This window comes from Zalophus californianus, chromosome 9, assembly GCF_009762305.2.
Source record: "Zalophus californianus isolate mZalCal1 chromosome 9, mZalCal1.pri.v2, whole genome shotgun sequence".
Lineage (NCBI taxonomy): Eukaryota > Metazoa > Chordata > Mammalia > Carnivora > Otariidae > Zalophus > Zalophus californianus.
In genome coordinates, this window is record NC_045603.1 from 50,637,298 (window position 1) to 50,657,290 (window position 19,993).

Genomic DNA, 19,993 nt, shown 5'->3' on the forward strand with positions numbered 1-19,993 from the left:
TACACCGAGTGATGAAAATCTGATGGGACAGGCAAGCAACCCACGAACATCAAGTCATTGGGGTATAAGTGACAGAAATAAGACAAAAGCCTGCCCAAGTGGGCACAAAAAGATTAATGCTGGGAACTGAAAAGCAGCAAGTGAAAACACCTCCATCATGAGAGGAAGAGGTTAAAAATTTTAAGGAAATGTCCGAATACAGTTACTAACACTAAGGCAGTGAAAGGGATTAATTTTTCAATTTTCTTCAAAAGCAGGAGTCAATCTGTGACCTGGCTCCCCAGGTATTACACACAGACCTCAAGAGCACAGTCATTTAGAGAGTAACTGCTTCAAGGAGTCCAGCTAAAACTACAAAGACATGAAATTCCAGGCAGACACAGGAAATTCCCTGGGGAATAAAAGAATTTTATGACTCATAAGATTAAAATCTCCCCAATACTCACTAAAGTAATCTAATGAAGTATTGTCACCAGGAAAGGAGTCTGATAAATTTATGCATTGTACAGGAAAATTTTAGGCAAAACAGGAAATTGGACTGACTTGAACCTATATTCATTTGTAATTTTTCCCTTTCAGGGGGAAACTTCAAGGACACCAGAATTTTTTATACGGTGTGACATTCTGTAGGATGCCACATTTTAAACTACTGGGGTTTTAAGCAAAATTTCATATCCATATTAAAATTAAAAAAAAAAAGATCAAGTCGGCCCAGGATTCAAATGTGGGTCGTTTTGAAGGCTCTTAGTCTTCAAAGTTAACACAATTTGAAAGCAGTTATAAAAGTTGAAGGTAAAGGCATGGGCCAGATGCCAATGTAAAGAGAAGGAAGGAGGTCACACTTTTCCTGAGGAGATCGACAACAACAAAAACTGGAGATGGCATTGTTTTCTTGACTTCAAACAATGCTTAAGCATCAAAGGAAATCAACATCAAGAAGGCTATCCGTATTTCACAACCTATTCCATTTTTTTTTAATTTAATTCTAATTCAAAATTTTGCCTGCTCTGTATGAAATTCCCTTCTGGTAACAGGTTGTCAAAAAAAGCAAGCACCGAAAGCCTCTGTTTCACCAGGACAAACACAGCCTCATGTACAATACGTAACTGTGAGTTAGATTGCAAATTACTTTTATTTAATTTGGTCCAGTTCTTAGTTTACCTCCAAGATATCAGTCTGCATCCTTCTATTTTGGTCTGATTCTATAGTCCACTTGGAACAGTAAGTGTTGACATTAAAAGGACAAGAGAATGTGTGATGGGTTTTTTTGTTTGTTTGTTTGTTTTATTATGTTATGTTAGTCACCATACATTACATCATCAGTTTTTGATGCGGTGTTCCACGATTCATTGTTTGCGTATAACACCCAGTGCTCCATGCAGTACGTGCCCTCCTTAATACCCATCACCGGGCTGACCCATCCCTTGCCTGTGTGATGGATTTCAACTGTCGACAGTGTTGTGAAAACAACAGCTGGAAGAAGAACGTGTAGTCCACTTCACTGTTACTCTGAAGCCTTTTAGAGCCTTCAGATCAGCAGTTATATCCTTCGGTGCACATACATACATATATGTATTTTTTAAATCCAATTACCATGTTGGAAAAATGCAGTTACATTTCTAGAGTTCACTCGTGGTCTTTGCACTGGATTCTGCCCTAATGTTCTGCTGGTGTAGGGAGCAAACTGATCACTGCACATGGAACTCTTATTTTTTAGGTCACTGGTTCGGATGAAGACAAAAGCCAGGTGCAAATGGAAGGAGTTCCATCCTGGGCATATTCCTAGAGATCTCCATGAAGTGTACTTAGTCTAGTTCCTCTGCAATCATCACCCACATCATCCTGAATTCATTATGATCTGGCTCCTGTCAAAGGCCTGCTTAGAACAAACACTGAAAACAAGTTGATTCCCTTAATGTTTCCAAATCTCGTGAAATTGCACCAATAAAACTGGAGACATGTATAACACTCCTGCTCTTATTGCCATGATATCAGGTCTAGTGGGAACACAGCTGGGGAGAAGGGGAACCCAAGGCTAGGCAGGAGAATGAGGACAACCAATACATGCATAAATAGATGGTGCCTTCGAGTCAAGAAAAGCCTACATAATCCAAATCCCCCCTACCTCTCCAAGCACACCTCGAACCACTCTCCCCTTGTGCTCCACCCACACCACTCTTCTTTCCATTCCTCTACCGTGTCAGGTTCAAGGCCGTATTAGGGTCGATTGCATTTGCTTCCTCCTCTGCTTACAACATTGCCCCAAACTCTTTGTTTGGATTCTCATACTTCAGACCTTCACTCAAATACCACTTCCTCGGTGAGGTTTTCCCAGAAATCGCTGTCTAGATTAGTGCTCCCCTTGCCACCACCGCCAACCTTCCCTATCATCTGATCCTTCCTGTTTCCTCTAGGCCTCTTAGGAAATGTCATTAACATTTGTTTACTTACTTAGTGCCCCACACCTACACATATCAGAATGTAAACTTAAGAGCAGGAGCCCTGCCTGTCTGTTTACCACTGTTTGTACTGTTTCTAAAGCAATAAATATTTAGTGAGTGGATGTGTATAATACTCTACTAGAGCTGAGGCTAAAACAGCATGGAAAGATACACTCTCCCTCAAAACCTTATAAAGAGAATGGAGACTGGCAAGTTATCATAATATCATTGATTTGCAGGAGGCACATAAGTCTAGTAGAAAGAGCCTCCATATAGCTCAACAGGAAAAAAAAAAATGTCTATTCCAAGGGAGCGGACTGTGTGTGCAAAGGCACAGAAACAGCCGTAACAGCACAATTCTGCTTTGGGGGAATTTGTTCAGGGTTTACACAGTATAAAATGCCAGGCAGGGGTGAGGTGGGGAGAGGAGGAATTAAACTGGAACAGAGAACAGGATCTAGGTCATGACAGCCCTTCCTCACCCCCTACAAAGAGAGAAGGGTTTCATCCCATAGCCAACGGGAAGCCATTGAAAAACTCTGGGCAGAGGAGTGACGTGATCAGACTTATGTTTTAGAAAAATAATTGATAACCGATTTAGGTGATTCAGAGAATCAATGAGAGACAGGTAGCAGAGGGACAGCCAACAGTTTCACAGTAAATAGGTATCACAGAGAGGAAAAGGGACTCAATACAGGACAAACTCAGACAAATTTTGCTGACCATTCATCTTGTCTCTGGATGGTTTTCTTAGGCCATATGCTGTGGCATTCACCCCTGGTGCAGTCCTGACGGAGAGTCTAGATACCAGTGCCTATTTTAAGAAGTTTTATCTACAGGGGCTAAACTGGTCACTGGATAAGCACCTTTTTTTTCAATGCTTAGGTATTTAACGGTCCCAGACATGCTCCTGAATACAGACAGGATTTAGAAGAAGATTGCTGCCACTAAGCAGGGGATCTCTGTTTCGTGGGCATAGGGATATTTCTCCTCTTTCAGACCCAAATTCTCTAGTGCCAGTGCTAGTGGAAATAGTGTGACCTACACAAGGTATTGAGGCAAACTGCAAGACATCGTATATGCAAGGCCGAAAAGTAGAGGTAACAGGGTTGGCAGTCCTCGCAGGCCAAGCACAGGAAGACCAGTGAGGCTACGGCTTCAGGCACTTGAGTTTGCAAAAACACAATGCTTACAGTCATCAGGCACCTGTCACAGCATTTCTGGGATTACCAAGCACACTGGCAATGAAATGCAATAATGAGGTAATCTCTAAGTCAAAGGAGAACCCTATGGATTCATGACCTGTCAGCGGTGATATCCATCTCACAGCCTTTCTCAACCAGAGTTCCCAGAGAGAATTAAGCTTGAAAGTCTTGATATAAGACCTAACCTAAGGCATCCAGTGCAGGTAACTAACTTTTCTCCTAAGTGTCTAGAATAGTACTTGTTATGGATCCTCCTTGGAAAAACGGAGAAAATAGATACTCAAATCATTTTCTGTGGCCTATGAGTCAGATGAGGAATCCAGGGTAAAAAAGCCAAGAGGGGTTTTGCTATGTTCTAATTTGCATCAAGACCTGCACTTAGCTTCATGCCAGTGTTTGGGGCTATTCTCACCCAACCCACACTCTCGCTTGCACAGCTCTCTCCTACCCATCCTCCGGGTTTCAGCTGAAAGCCAGAGGTTTTCCTTGACTGCTTATACTACATAAGTATGCCTTGAACTTGGACATAAAGGGTCCAGGCCATGAAACCCCTTCTATGCCATGCAAAGGGAGAGAAATTTCATCCTGTCGCCAGTGGGAAACCATTGAAAAACTCTGGACAGAGGGTGACATGATCAGATTTGCTAGTTCCAAAAAAACCTCATACCTCCTCTGTATAATTGTATTTTAAAAACTCATTCAAACTATAGGACGAGTAAGGTCTGAGGAGCTAATGTATAACATGTTTGTATCAATATAGTTGCTAATATTTATTTTATAATTGAAATTTGCTAAAACAGTAGAACTTAAATATTTTCACACAAAAAAGGTAAAAATATGTGAGGTGAGTGGATATGTTAATTAACTCAATAGGGGGACTATTTCCACAATGTATACAATATCAAATCATGACAATGTGCACTTTAAATATTTTAGCATTTTATTTGTCAATCATACCTCAATAAAGCTGAAAAAAAGTCTGCCAAGAAAACCTCCAAAAACTCTCAATTAAGGCAGGGCCTGAGTCTATGCTGCATCATATATATATTCAGTGTCCAACACATTAGAACAAGTGTTGAACTGGTATTTAAAACACTGAAAAAGGAAGAAAGGAAGGAAGGAAGGAAGGAAGGGAGGGAAGGCGGGAGGGAGAAGGGAAAGTAGGAAGGGGAGGCCACCCAATATTTGAACAAATGTGCCTTGATTGGAAGGTAGGAAAGAGGGCACTTTAGCAATTTAAAGAGGCAATATGGGAATATATGGGAAACTATCAAGTGCTACTTAACCAATATCAGCACTGAATACCTCCCAAGGGGTGGGGAAAGAAAAGTAGTATTATCCAGGGGTACATGATCAAGGCAATTAGATAGAGTAAAAGCTGTACTTCTAATATGTTGTTTAATGAAAAGGCACAGCCATTGAAATGTCATTTTCAGTCCTAACTACTAAGCTTGTCCAGTTAATTATGATGATCTTGGGCTATTTGGAAACCTTTGAACATGGCACACAATTTCAAAGCCCACCATAGGCAGAATGAAGGGTACAGATAAAGGCAAAATAGTAATCACTTATTCTTCTCCTGGGACTTCGAGACAGGAATATATATAGCATACTGAAGGTAAAGAATAAAATTAAATAAAATAAAAAGTGTTTAGAATTGAGTGAAAATATGACTATAATAATGGTATCAATAAACAACCCTGAATACTTGATTAGGTTCTCCCACAGAAAGGCTTGGGTAATCCATGTGCTGCCACCTTTCTAAGCCTGTATCATTTGTAAACTAAGAGCGTTAGACCACATGATCTTTAATGTTCATTTTTCAAATGCTAACATTCTGTTCTTATAAAACCAAATCACGACAAATCACTTCTTCTGTTTTATATATGTATATATATATCTAATGTATATTACATATATTTTTAGTATATACTAAATATAAATATATAAACATATACTATAAATAATCTAGTTTACAATGATTTCATCAATAGGTTACAGAGTAGCAATACAACCATTCTTTCTTCCCTTCCATCAATAAGCTATTTTTTTTGCCTTTCTAAAAGGCATGTATGATTGAATATCTGAAAACTAAAAATAGCTTATAAAGGGAATTTTGTGAGAACTTAAGCATTTTCCATTCTCATGATCAAGAAGATATGGTGATTGTTACAAATTTTTCAAAGGTGAAAGAGTACAAAGTTGCATTCATTTGTACAGATGGGGTTTTAAGAAGGACATCTGAACATAAAAGGTAGCGTATGTACAAAGGTTGCACTGGTGACCATAGAGAGGACATATTTTATTCAACCACAGAATATACAGATATGTAAAACTGATATAAAAAGAAACAACACGACTAAGACTTCCCCATGGAAATCTCACATTCCTATTCCTCCTAGCATTTGAGAGAGGAAAATGTCACAATCAAAAAAGAACTAAAGTCTCCGTGGTATATTCAGAGGTAGGAACACCCTTTTGTTCACTCAATACATCTTTCACCTGTACAACTGTCATTATTATGGAAATAGGAAAAACAGGCTTAATGAAGTATCCACTGTATCTGAAAACAGTAATCTATTTTGCTGAGCTTTATTTATTTGAAAAGTACACTGAATTGAAAACCTACATAATGAGTACCCAACAAGTACCCAAGTTGTTGAAACAAAATAAGAATGAGATTGCCTATCAAATATGCTACCTGATAAAGGGAGGTTAAGTCCACTGTCAGTAGTTCTGATAAGTAGGACCCAAATGCTACACTGTAAAAAGGTCTTCAGCAAGCTTCACCTGGGGGAAGGTTAATGGGAAGAAGCCAAACAGAGCGGCAAATACAACTCATACACTCATTCATTCCATACCATTCTCTTTATCTCTGTTTAGCTCATCTGTTAAAAAAGAACACAAATACTAACAGCGAGAAATGAAATGATTAAATGAATTCTAAATTATTACAGCTATTACGCTAAGCCTTTTAAGTCATTTAATCCTCTCAACAATACTCTGAAGTTAGCACTATTATTTTGTATCAGTGTTAGCAGTTAACAGAGATTGAGCAATTTCTCAAGATTTCACACAATGAACAAATGGTTGAGCTGGGATTTGAATCCAGAGTCCAAGCTCTTAACCATCTCCCTAATGAAATCCCAACAAGTGTTCTGGTACTAACAAGAAAATAGCATAAATAAACCCAATAAACTATCAACTGGGTAAATTATTTATAACATATATGATGATATCCTTAATATATAAAGAGAATTTATAAAGCAATAAAATATATAAATACCCCAATAGAAAAATATGCAAATTACATAATCTGGTAATACATAAAAGGAAAATAGTGTTCAGTAATTATATTTAAAAATTTAAACTCATTAATAAAGAATGCAAGTTAAAATATTAATGAGGTATTAGGTTTCAAATATGACATATGTTATTATGTACTAAATAGGATGAGAATATTCAGTATTGAAGAAAGAGAGCATGGAGAAATAGAAACACCCACAAAATCCACATGGAAGTTACATAAGCACAACTTTTCTGGAAAGCAATTTGGCAATAGCCTTTAAAATGTTCGTAACCAGACAAGGAAACACTCAGAAATAAAATCTTTAAAAAAAAAAAAAAAAAAAAAAAGGACGCCTGGGTGGCTCAGTCGATTAAGTGTCTGCCTCTGGCTCAGGTCATGATCCCGGGGTCCTGGGATCGAGTCCCACATCAGGCTCCCTGTTCAGCGGGGAGTCAGCTTCTCCCTCTCCCTACTGTTCCCCCTGCTCGCGCGCTCTCTCTCTCTGACAAATAAATAAATAAAATCTTTAAAAAAGGAAATGCTCAGAAAGTATACCACCCCTGTTCTGGTTCTAAACATTCTGTTCTTTAAAAATTAGAAAATAGGGGCACCTGGGTGGCTCAGTCAGTTAAGTGTCCAACTCTTGATTTTGGCTCAGGTCATGATCCCAGGGTTGTTAGTTTGAGCCCCGATTCGAGCTCCATGCTCAGTGGGGAGTCTGCTTGAGATTTTCTCTTTCCCTCTTCCTCTGCCCCTCTCCCCTCTCTAAAATAAATAAATTAATTAAATCTTTAAAAACAAAACAAAAATTAGAAAATAAAGCTCAAGTTAGGGGAAGACTTACCATCTAAAAAATAGCTGTGATAAAGAAAACCTATAAAAGTTATTTTAATGTTAAATCTACATAATTGATATAGTTTGAAGTATAATGTAACATATAAAAAGGATTTTATAAATGGATGAGGTATTTTGTCAGAAAAAAATGACTAGTAATCTGAAATACAAATTCCCAATTATTTCAATTATTTCTATAAAGGTAGAAGTGAGAAAAAAGCAAAAATTATATATATATTGATACATACATATATCTCCATTAGCAGTCACTTCCTATTTCCTCCCAAGTACCCCAGTCCTAAGCAATCACTGTTTTATCTTCTGTCTATATAGATTTGCCTATTCTGGACATTTCACATCAATGGAATTGTGTAATATGTCCTCTTTTATTACTGACTTTTTTCACGTAAGATAATGTTTCCAAGGTTCATCATATTGTAGCATGCTTCAGTATTTCATTTGCTTTTCTGGCTGACTAATATTCCATTAAGTAAATATACCACATTTTATTTACCTACTTATTATTGATGGACATTTGGATTGTTTCCATCTTTGGGCTATCATGAACAATGCTACTTGAATATTTGTGTACAAGTTTTTATGCAGACATATGTTTTCAATTCTCTTGGTTTTATCCTAGGAGTGATATATGCCAGCAGGGTCATATGCTAACTCTATGTTTAATGTTTGAAGAACTGCCAAACTGCTCTCCAAAGAGGCTGTACCGTTTTACATTCCCTCCAGCAATACATGAGGGTTTCGATTTTTCTACATCCTTGCCAACATTTGTTATTGTCTGTCTTTTTATTACAACCATCCTATTGGGTGGGAAGTGGTTTCTCATTGTGGTTTCACTTGCATTTTCCAAATGGCTAATGTTTTGCATTTTTTCAAAAGCACATATTGCCCATTTGTATATCTTATTTGAAGAAATGTCTATTCAGATTCTTTGCCCATATTTTCTCTCCTAGTCAATAAATGAGGTTTATTTTTCTAAGCTCACGAAAATCAGGCTAAGTTTGTATAAATTTTGAAGTTCTATTTAAATCTAAATTATTTATAAAAGCAGAATTATATGCAAGTGAAGAGCTAACAGAAAATCTTTTTGAAATACACTTTCTGTATTAACCTTTTTTAAAAATCATAATGATTTACTAAGCCAGAACTAACAAGAAATTGGTACTAACAAGAAATTCCTGAGCTATCACTATTAACACCAGTAGATAACAAATCTGTTTTTTGACAAATAAAATTGCATTTAAAAGTGTAAGTATGATGATTTGACATACACATACTTTGTGAAATGATTATCACAATCAGGTTATTTAACACATCCACCACCTTGCAGTTACCTTGTGTGTGTGTGTGTGTGTGTGTGTGTGTGTGTGTGTGTGTGTGTGTGTGTGTGTGTTTGTGTGGTAAGAGCCCTTAAGGCCCACTCTCTTAGCAAATTTCAAGTACAAACACAGCATTATTAACTACTGTCACCATATTGTACATTAGATCCCCAGAACTTACTCAACTGAAGGCTTATACCCTTTGACCAGCACTCCCCAACTCCCCCACCTCCCAGCCCTTGGTACCACCATTCTCTTTCTGTTTCTATGAGTTCAACTTTTATTTTCAGATTTCATATATACATGAAATCATACAGCATTTGTTTTTCTCTGGCTAATTTCAGGGTTCTTTAGGTTCATCCATGTTGTTAGTAATGGCAGGATTTCCTTCTTTCTCATGGATAAATAATATTCCATTGTATAAATACACACCACAATCTTCCTTTTCCATTTATTCATCAATAGACATTTAGGTTGTTTCCACATCCTGGACTATTTTGAATAATATGCTACGCTGAATATGGGAGTGCAGATATCTCATTTCCTTTGGATATATACCCAGAAGTGGAACTATTGGATCATATAGTAGTTCTATTTTCATTTTTTGAGGGACCTCCATACTGTTTTCCATAGTGGCCGCACCAGTTTGCAATCCCACCAATGGTGCTCTGGCGTTCCATTTTCTCCACATCCTCATCAAAACTTTTGTCTCTTGTTTGTTTGTTTTTTTAATCATAGCCATTCTAACGGATGTGAGTGAATATGTCATTGTGGTTTTGATTTGCATTTCCCTGATGATTAGTGATGTTGAACATTTTTTTATGTGCCTGTTGGCCATGAGTATGTCTTTCTTAGAAAAATGTTTATCGAGTCCTTTGTCTTATTTTTAATTCGATTGTTTGTTTTTTGGCTATTGAGCTGTAGGAGTTCCTTATATGTTTTGGATATTAACCCCTGATCAGACATACGGTGTGCAAATATTTTCTCCCATTCTGTAGGTTGCCCTTTATTTTTGCTGATTGTTTCTTTTGCTGTGAAGAAGCCTTTTAGTTTGATGGAGTTCTTCGTTTTTTTGTTTTTTTTTGCTTTTGTTGCATTGCCCTTGTGGTGTCATATCCCAAATTGCCAACACCCATGTCAAGAAGCTTTCCCCTTACGTTTTCTTCTAGTCATTTTACAGTGTGAGGTCTTATATTTTTATAATTTCAGGTCTTACATTTAAGTCTTTAATCTAGTTCAAGTTAATATTTTTGAGTGGTATAAGATAGGGGCCCAATTTCATTATTTTGCATGTGAATACCCAGTTTTCCTAGCACCATTTATTGAAATGACTATCCTTTACCCATTGTGTATTCTTGGTGCCCTTGACAAGTATTAGTTGACTGTATGATGTGTGAATTTATATTTGGGCTCCCCCTTCTGCTCTGTCTATATGTCTGTTTTTATGCCAGTACCACATTGTTTTTATTACTATAGCTTTGTAATATATTTTGAGATCAAGGGGTATGATACCTCAGCTTTATTCTTCTTTCTAAGGATTTCTGTGGCTATTTGTTTTTTTGTAGTTTTTTGTTTTGTTTTGTTTTCGGTTTGGTTTTTTCTTGTGGTTCCACATGAATTTTGGGAATGTGTTCTCTATTTCTGTGAAAAAATGCCATTGGAATTTTCATAGGGATTGCACTGACTCAGTAGATCACTTTGGGTAGTAGGGACATTTTAACAATATTACTTTCTTCTGATCCATGAGCTCAGGATATCTTTCCATTCATTTGTGTCTTCCTCAACTGCTTTTATCAGTGTCTTAGAGTTTTCAGTATATAGATCTTTCACCTCCTTGGCTAAATTTATTCCTAAGTAGTTTATCATTTTTAAAAAAGATTTATTTTGTCCAGAGAGAGAGAGGGAACGTGGTGCAGGGAGGCAGAGGGTGAAGGAGAGAGAAACTCAAGCAGAGTCTGCTCTGAGCACAGAGCCCAACAAGGTGCTTGATCCCACCACCACGAGATCATGACCTGAGCTGAAACCAACAGTTGGACACTTAACCGACTGTGCCACCAGGCACCCCAATACTTTATCATTTTTGATGCTATTGTAAGTGGGATTATTTTATTTCTTTTCCACATAGTTCATTGCTAGTGTACAGAAAAGCAATTGATTTTTGTATATTGATTTTGTATCTTGCAACTTTACTGAATTTGCTTATTAGTTCTAACAGTTAGCTTTTTAGTGGAGTCTTCAGAGAATTCTATATATAAGATCATGTTGTCTGTGAACAGATATCATTTTACTTCTTCCTTTCCTATTTGGATGCCTTTTATTTCTTTTGCTTGCCTAACTGTCCTGACAATGAATTCCAGCATTATGTTGAATAAGACTGGTGACAGTGGGCACCCTTGTCTTGATCCTCATCTTAGTGGGAAAGCTTTCAATCTTTCACCATCCCATATGATGTTAGCTGTGGGTTTGTAATGTATGACCTGCCTTATGTTGAGGTACGTTTCTTCTATACTCAATTTATAGAAAGTTTTTATCATGAAAGGAGGTTGAATTTTGTCAAATGAATTTGCTGTATCTATTGAGATGATCATCTAATTTTTATCCTTCATTCTATTAAAGTGGTATGTCACATTTATTGATTTACACCAATTGTTGAAACATCCTTACACCCTACGGACAAATGTGAATTGATCACAGTATATGATCCTCTTAATGTGTTATTGAATTCAATTTGCTAGTATTTTGTTGAGAATTTCTGCCTCTAGATTCATTAAGGACATTGGCCTGTAATTTTCCTTTTTATAGTATCCTTATCTGGCTTTGGTAACAGGGTAATGCTGGCATTGTAAAATGAGTCTGAGAACATTCCCTCCTCTTCAATGTTCTGGAAGAGTTTGAGAAGAATAGGCATTAATTCCTTAAATATTTGGCAAAATTCATCAGTGAAACCATCTGGTCTGGGCTTTTCCTTGTTGGGAGGTTTGTTTGTTTTGTTTGTTTGCTTTGCTGTCTCTTTTTATTTAGTATTTAGAATGATTATTGTTTTGTTCTAGTGGTACTTTTATACTAAATACTTAAGTACCCTATTTACTATTTTTTTAAATTTTAATTTCAATGTAGTTAATATACAGTGTTACATTAGTTTCAGGTGTACCATACAGTGATTCAACAATTCCATACATTACTCAGTGCTCATCAAGAAAGTGTACTCTTAATCCTTTCACCTATTGCACCCATCCCCCACCCACCCACCCACATCCCCTCTGGTAACCATTTGTTTGTTTTTATAGTTATGTTAGGAAGTATTTCATTACTGTTTGAATCTCTTGTATTGGTCTATTCAAATTTTGTTTCTTCATGATTCAGTATAGTAGGCTGTAAATTTCTAGGAATTCGTCCATTTCTTCTAGTTTATCCCACTCTTTAGCATGTAATTATTCATAGTAGTCTCTTACTACCCTTTGTATTTCTATGTCAATTGTAATGTCTCCTTTTTAATTTTTGATTTTATTTATTTGAGTCTTCTCTCTTTTTTTAATTTGTCTAGCTAAACATTTATCAATTTTGTTTATATTTTCAAAACACCAGCTCTTAGTTTTGTTGATTTTTTCTACTGTTTTTCTGAGAAATCCACTTTAAATATAAAGACACAGATGCTTAAAAGTAAAGCAACAAAGAAAGATATACCATAATAACACTAATCAAAAGAAAGCTGGAATAGCTATACTCATTTCAGACAAGGCAGACTTCAGAGTAAACAAAGAGGGCATTATATAATGATAAAGGGGTTAATTCTCCAAAAGGACCATAGCGATCCTTAATGGTTATGCTCCTAACAACATAAAGGCAAAATACATGAGGCAAAACTGATAGAACTTCAAGGAGACATAGACAAATCCACTATTATGGCTGGAAAATTCAATACCCCTCCATCACTAATTGATAAGTTCAGCAGGCAGAAAATCAGTAAGGACATAATTAAACTAAATAGCACTATCAATTAGCTGGATCAAGTTGACAATTATAGAATACTTTGTCCAACAACAGCATAGTACATGTTCTCAAGCTCGCATGGAACATTCATCAAGATCTGGGCCAGAGAAGACACTTTTAATGAATTAACAACAAAAAAAAAAAAACGAAGTACACATTTAGACCACAATGGAACTAAATTAGAAACCACTACCAGAAACAGAGCTTGAAAACTCAAAGTATTTGGAGATTAAACAACATATTATTAATTAACACATAGGTCAAATAAGTGTCAAGAGAAATTTTAAAATATTTTTAATTAAATGAGAGTGAAACTACAACTTATTAAAATTTGTGAGATGCAGCAAAAGCAGTACTTGGAGGGAAATTTGTAGCAGTGAATATATACAGAAAAGAAGAAAGAACTAAAATCAATAATCTAAGCTTCTGCTTTGGAGAATCAAGATTAGATTAGAGAAGGAAGAGAAAATTAAATCCAGTGTAAGCAAAAAACGAGAAATAATAAACATTAGAACAGAAACCAATGAAATTGATGACAGGAATTCAATAGAGAAAATCAATAAAACCAACAGCTGGTTCTTTGAAAAGAGCAATACAATTTATATACCTCTAAGTCAGGTTAACTAAGAAAAATAGAGAGAATAACAAGTTACTAATATTGGAAATGAAAGAGAAGCCATCACTACTGATTTCATGGACACTAATAGGATAATAAAGGAGTATTATGAACAAGTCTATGCCTAGAAATTTGATAACCTAGATGAAACAGATGGACTCCTTGAAAGACACAATCTACCAAAATTCACACAAGAGAAAAAGATCATCTGAATAGGCCTATATCTATTTAAAAAGTTGAATCAATAATTTATAACCTTCCAAAACAGAAAGTACTAGGCCTGGCTGTGTTCACTGGTATATTATTACAAACATTTAAGGGAGAAATGAGACCTATACTCTACAATCTCTTTCAGAAATACAACTGATTTTGTATATTGATCTTGAACACTGCAACCTTAATGAATTTTTTATTTGTTCTAATTTTCACTGTATTCCTTAGGGTTTTTCTATATACAAGACAATATCATTTGCAAATAGAGATAGTTTTATTTATTCCTTTCCAATCTAGATACCTGCCTACCTCCCCTCCTTCTCTCCTTTTTTCCTTCCTTTCCTCCCTCCTTCCTTTCTTCCCTCCCTCCCTCCCTCCTTTGCTCCTTCTTTTCTTTTGTCTAATTACCCTGGCTAAAACCTCCAGTACAGTGTGGAACACAAGAGATGAGAGTGAACATCCTTATCTTGTAGGAAAGCATTCAACCTTTTCATTATTAAGTATGTTCTTAGCTTTGTTTTTTTTCATAGATGCCACTTATCAGGTTGAGGAAGTTTCCCTCTATTCCTAGTTTGTTGAGTGTAGTCATCATGAAAAATTGTTGGATTTTTGTCAAATGCTCTTTCTGTGTCTATTGAGATAAACATGTTTTTGTCCTTTATTCTATTGATGTAGTATTTTAATTCACTGCTTTTTTAAAAAAGATTTTATTTTATTATTTTATTTTATTTTATTTTATTAGAGAAGGGAGAGAGAGAGAAAGAATCCCAAGCAGGCTCCATGCTCAGTACAGAGCCCACTAGGGGGCTCAATCTCAGGACCCTGAGATCATGACCTGAGCTGAAATCAAGAGTCAAATGCTTAACTGAGTCACCCAGGCACCCCTATGTTAATTGCTTTTTAAATGTGAAACCAACTTTGCATTCCTAAGCTAAATTCCACTTAGTAATGTTTTATATATTGCTGTATTTGGTTTGCTAGTATTTTGTGGAAAATTTTGTGCATGAATTCATAAGAGATATTGGTCTGTAGTTTTTTTTTCTTGTGATATTTGACTAGTTTTGCTATCAGAGTAATACTGGCCTTGTAGAATGAGATGGGAAGTATTCCCTCCTTTTCTATTTTTTGGAAGAGTTTGTGAAGAATTGTTATTAATTCTTCTTTAAATATTTCATAGAATTTACCAGTGAGGCCATCCTGGCCCGGACTTACCTTTGTGGGTAGTTTCTGAGTGCTAACTTAATCTTTTTACTTGTTTATTCAGATTTATTATTTCTTCTTGAGTCATTGTCAGTACTTTGTGTCTTTCTAGGAATTTGTCCATTTCACCTAAGTTAGCTAATTTGTTGACATTGCTTGAATATTTTAAAATATGCTAATTTTATTTTTATTACTTAAATAATACATTCTTAATCTTAAATTTTTAATCATACAGAGGTATTTAATACATAAACATACATATTCAAACATATATGAGCATTCAATTCATATATATGCACGTATTCATATATTTTACATAAATGGCATCATATTCCATATATACTTCTGTAAATTAAAAACCTTTGCACAAGCCCACATAATCCTATTTAATCAAAGGATGGAATAATTTATTTTATTTACTTATACTTTATATTAAAATGTATTTGAAAACAATAAAAATATATTACAGATAAATATTTAGTGGCATGCAAAGTGTCATAATACTTTTCTGTTCAGTGGGAAAAAAATGGGTTACAAAGCAGCATAATCATGATAAACTCATTTTTACTTAAAAAAATTAAAGGAAGACATTGGGAGTATACATAACTATACACATGTCAACAATAAGACTGAGTAATAGGATTACTAGAGATTTTTACTTTCTTTGTGATTTCCATATTTTATAAAATCTGTATGTATTTGTATTTATGTATGTATGAATGCTTTTCCTTTATGAGCAAGTATATACATACATACATACATACAAGACAAGAATAGCAAACAGCAACAGTAAAATAAGATGGTAGGTACTTTAAAAGGTGTGTCCCTAATTTAAAAAAAAAAAGGAAAGGCTTAAATTCTTCAATTTAAAAATATTCTCATGTAAGATTTTAAAAAACCCAAAATTCAGTTATAAGAGGCACACATAAATTAATATGACAAAAGAAGTTTAAATATGAAGAAATAGCAAAGATATACAAGGTAAACACAACACAAGGAAAGGAGGGATGATATTGTTACCATCTGACCAAAAAAATTTCAATTCTAAAAACATCAACTAGGATAAAAAGTATTTTTAATAAAAAGTAATGATTCTCAAAAATAAAACTCATGAACTTTTATGCACTATAAAGCAGTGAACTATATAAAAACAAAAGTATTAGAAATACAAAGAAACTTTGTAATCCTCAAATATTGTGGGAGCTGTTAATGCACATCTTTCAAAACAAAAAATAAAGGTAAACAAAAAATAGAGGAAAGAAAATGATATGAATAATACAGCTGATGAGACTTACTGTGTTTGGTTCCTGGTTGGATCTCCACCCCTCCTACCATTTCCAATCTGGCCTCCTCTCTAAAATTAACTGTGGAAAGTCTATTCTGCCAGTCTTTGGGTTGTTTTCTGTGTTAATTACTGACGTGGGGGTTATCTAGGTGTTTCTGTACATCTAAAAACTATAATTTGTTCCAGAGCAAGAAGGAGTTTGTAAGAGCAGGACCTGAGCACACTGAGGGAGAATCTGGAGAAAGTGGTATTGAAGAATTAAAAGTCTTGGCCAAACTTACAGGATCTCAGCTGTTTGGCTGAAATTCAGAGACAACATTCCGAGTCTTAGACAGTGAGTCTGACTAGAGAACATGACAGTTCTTGACAGGTTCCTGACAACAAGGACTGAGAAACAGGGACCAAGGGAGAAGACATGAATTAAGGTACCAAAAACGATCTCTTAGGAATCAGACAGAAGATCAGTTGTCTGAATTGAGGTAGTCAGAAAGAGACTAGCCACAAATGTGACCTAAAGCCAAATTATGCGTGGAATTTGAGCTACTTAAAGGCATTCATTCCTCATTCGTTGATTCATTCTTTCATTTAAGCAAACATTCATTGAGTTCCTAGTAAAAGTCAAGCACTATGCTGGATGCAGAGATACTATGGTGAAAAAATAGACACCCAGTGGGACTTCCAAAAGATGGCAGAGTAGGAGGATCTTAAGCTCACCTCATCCCATGGATACACCTAGATAACACCCATATCAGTGTAATTAACACAGAAAACAACCAAAAGACCGTCAGAATAGACTTTCCACAGGAATTGGTAGGAGGGGCAGAGATCCAGCCAGGAACCAAACTCCTGGCCAGACTAATCACAAATGGGAGGGACACCACAAGCACAGAGAACGGAGAGGAGCAGACCCACCAGGGACCCCAGACACAGGGACCTGCACTGGGAAGATGAGTCTCTATAATATTTGGCTTTGAAAACCAGTTTTCAGTGAAGTTTTAAAAACTTCACAAGTTTTTACAACCAGTGAGACTTAACTCCGAGTACTTTAAAAATCACAGGGCTTAGCTCTGGGAGAGCCAGAGAGTGAAGGAAAATGAGTCCTCCTCCTTAAAGAGCCAGCATAATAAACCATCCCACCAAGATACAGCATAGAAGCAGCAGTTTGAAAAGTGCCTGGGGTATGTGTGAGGATTTATTTACTAATCTCGGAATGTGTGCTGGAGAGACTTCTCCAAGAACAAAAAAGCTGGCAGGCACCATTTCTATTTCCTACTCCTCAACTTGGATAACCAGACATTTGTGGGAACCAGCATGAATGCTTGCCACCTAGCTTGCTAAGACCATATGCCCACCCATGTATCCTTCTGCAGATCCACCCCATCCAATCCACCCCACTCATGAGGAGTCCCTCCAAAGCAGCTCCTACCATGTCATATCCTGCAAACAACCCTGGCAGGGACCAGTGCTACTCCAAAGTGACTCCTGCTGTGGGGAGAGGGAAAAACAACCACACACACCGGTATACTCGCAGCCCCAGCAGCCAAACCTTATAACTGGCAGTGCAGAGAGAGCTCTGTCAATCAGTGCATCTGAAGCCCCCAGCAGGCATCTGCTCTGACTGCTGGTCCTGCCCACAAACAGAAGCCTCTCAGGGGACAAGGCAGGGAGAGCACCACACAGGTCGGTCCTACTTCAGCCCCAATGGACAGAGTGAGGACAGATAACTGGTTTGTCTGTAGGCCCTCCCCACCAATGCAAGTCTCTCAAGGAGATAAGACAGGAAGAGCACTCTGCAGTCCCGTGCAACCACAGCCCTGGAAAATGGACTGAGGGCAGACATCTGGTCTGATTGCTGCAACCGCCCAACTACAAGCCCATGGCAGAACCAAACTGGCCCCTTAACATCACAGGGACCAAATCCTACCCACAAAAGGCAAAGAGGGCCACTGCAGACAACTGGACTGAAGGCAAACGCACCTCAACCACAATAGTAGGGCACATACAATTCACATAGGCAACACCCCTGAAATGCCTTGTTCCAATGTATAAGGGGCATTGTGCTTCAGGGCATTACAGAACTCTTCTTCATAAGGCCACTGCTTTCAAGATCAAGTAATGTAGCTGACTTTTCTAATACATAGAAACAAACACAGAGAGTTAGACAAAATGAGGAGACAAAGGAATATGTCCCAAAAGAAAGAACAAGATAAAACCACAGCAAAAGAGCTAAATATGAAATGGAAATAAGTAATAAACCTGACAAATGATTCAAAGTAATGGTCATAAAGATACTTACTGGACTTGAGAAAAGAGTGGAGGATCTCAGTGAGACCTTCAACAAAGAGATAGAAAATATAAAAGAGAACCAATCAGAGATGAAGAACTCAGTAACTAAAACTTAAAATACACTAGAGGAAGTCAATAGCAGATTATAGGAGGCAGAAGAATAGTTCAGAGACCTGGAAGATAGGGTAATGGTAAGTAACCAAAATGAACTGCAAAAAGAAAAAAGAAAAAAAGTGAAGATGACCCAAACAAATGGAAAGATACTCCATACTCATGGATTGGAAGAACCAATATTGAGGTGCCTGGCTGGCTTAGTCAATAAAGCATGCAACTCTTGATCTCAGGGTTGTGAGTTCAAGCCCCACACTCGTTATAGAGGTGACATAAAAAAAAAAAAAAAAGAAGAACCAATATTGTTAAAATGTCTGCACTACCCAAAATAATCTAGAGATTTAATGCATTCCCTATCAAAATATCAGCAGCATTTTTCACGAACTAGAACAAATAATCCTAACATTTGTATGGAACCACAAAAGGCCCTGAATAGCCAAAAGCAATCTTGTCAAAAAAGAACAAAGCTGGGGGTTTCACAATCCCAGATTTCAAGATATACCATAAAGCCAAAGTAATCAAAACAGTATGGTACTGGCACAAAAACAAGAGGCATAGATCAATGGGATAGAAGAGAGAGCCCAGAAATAAACTCACTTTTATGGTCAATTAATCTTCATCAAAGAAGGCAAAAACATATAATGGAAAGACCTCTTCAATAAATGGTGTTGGGAAAACTGGACAGCTACATGCAAAAGAATGAAACTGGATCACTTTTTACACACCATATACAAAATAAACTCAAAATGGATGAAAGACCTAAATGTGAGACAGGAAACCATAAAATGCCTAGAAGAAAACATAGGCAGTAATTTCTTTGACATCAGCCATAGAGACAGTTTTCTAGATATGTCTCCTCCGACAAAGGAAACAAAAGCAAAATTAAAGTACTGGAACTACACCAAAATAAAAAGTTCCTGCACAGCAAAGGAAACCATCACAAAACAAAAAGGCAATTTACTGAATAGGAGATGTTTGCAAATGATAGATCTGATAAGGAGCTAATATCCAAAATAAATAAAGGACTTACACAATTCAACACAAAAGCAAAAAAATAAATAATCCAATTAAAATTGGGCAGTGGACCTGAATAGACATTTTCCCAAAGAAAACATACAGATCGTTAAGACAAAAGAAAAGATACTCAACATCACTAATCATCAGTGAAATGCAAATTAAAACCACA

At 36.5% G+C, this 19,993-nt stretch overlaps 1 protein-coding gene across 2 annotated transcripts in view; it reads right to left on the reverse strand.

Annotated features, from left to right (window-relative positions):
* Positions 1–19,993, reverse strand: part of MSRB3 (methionine sulfoxide reductase B3) — a 165,469-nt gene that overhangs the window by 41,341 nt on the left and 104,135 nt on the right. The gene's annotated exons all lie outside the window — the stretch shown is intronic.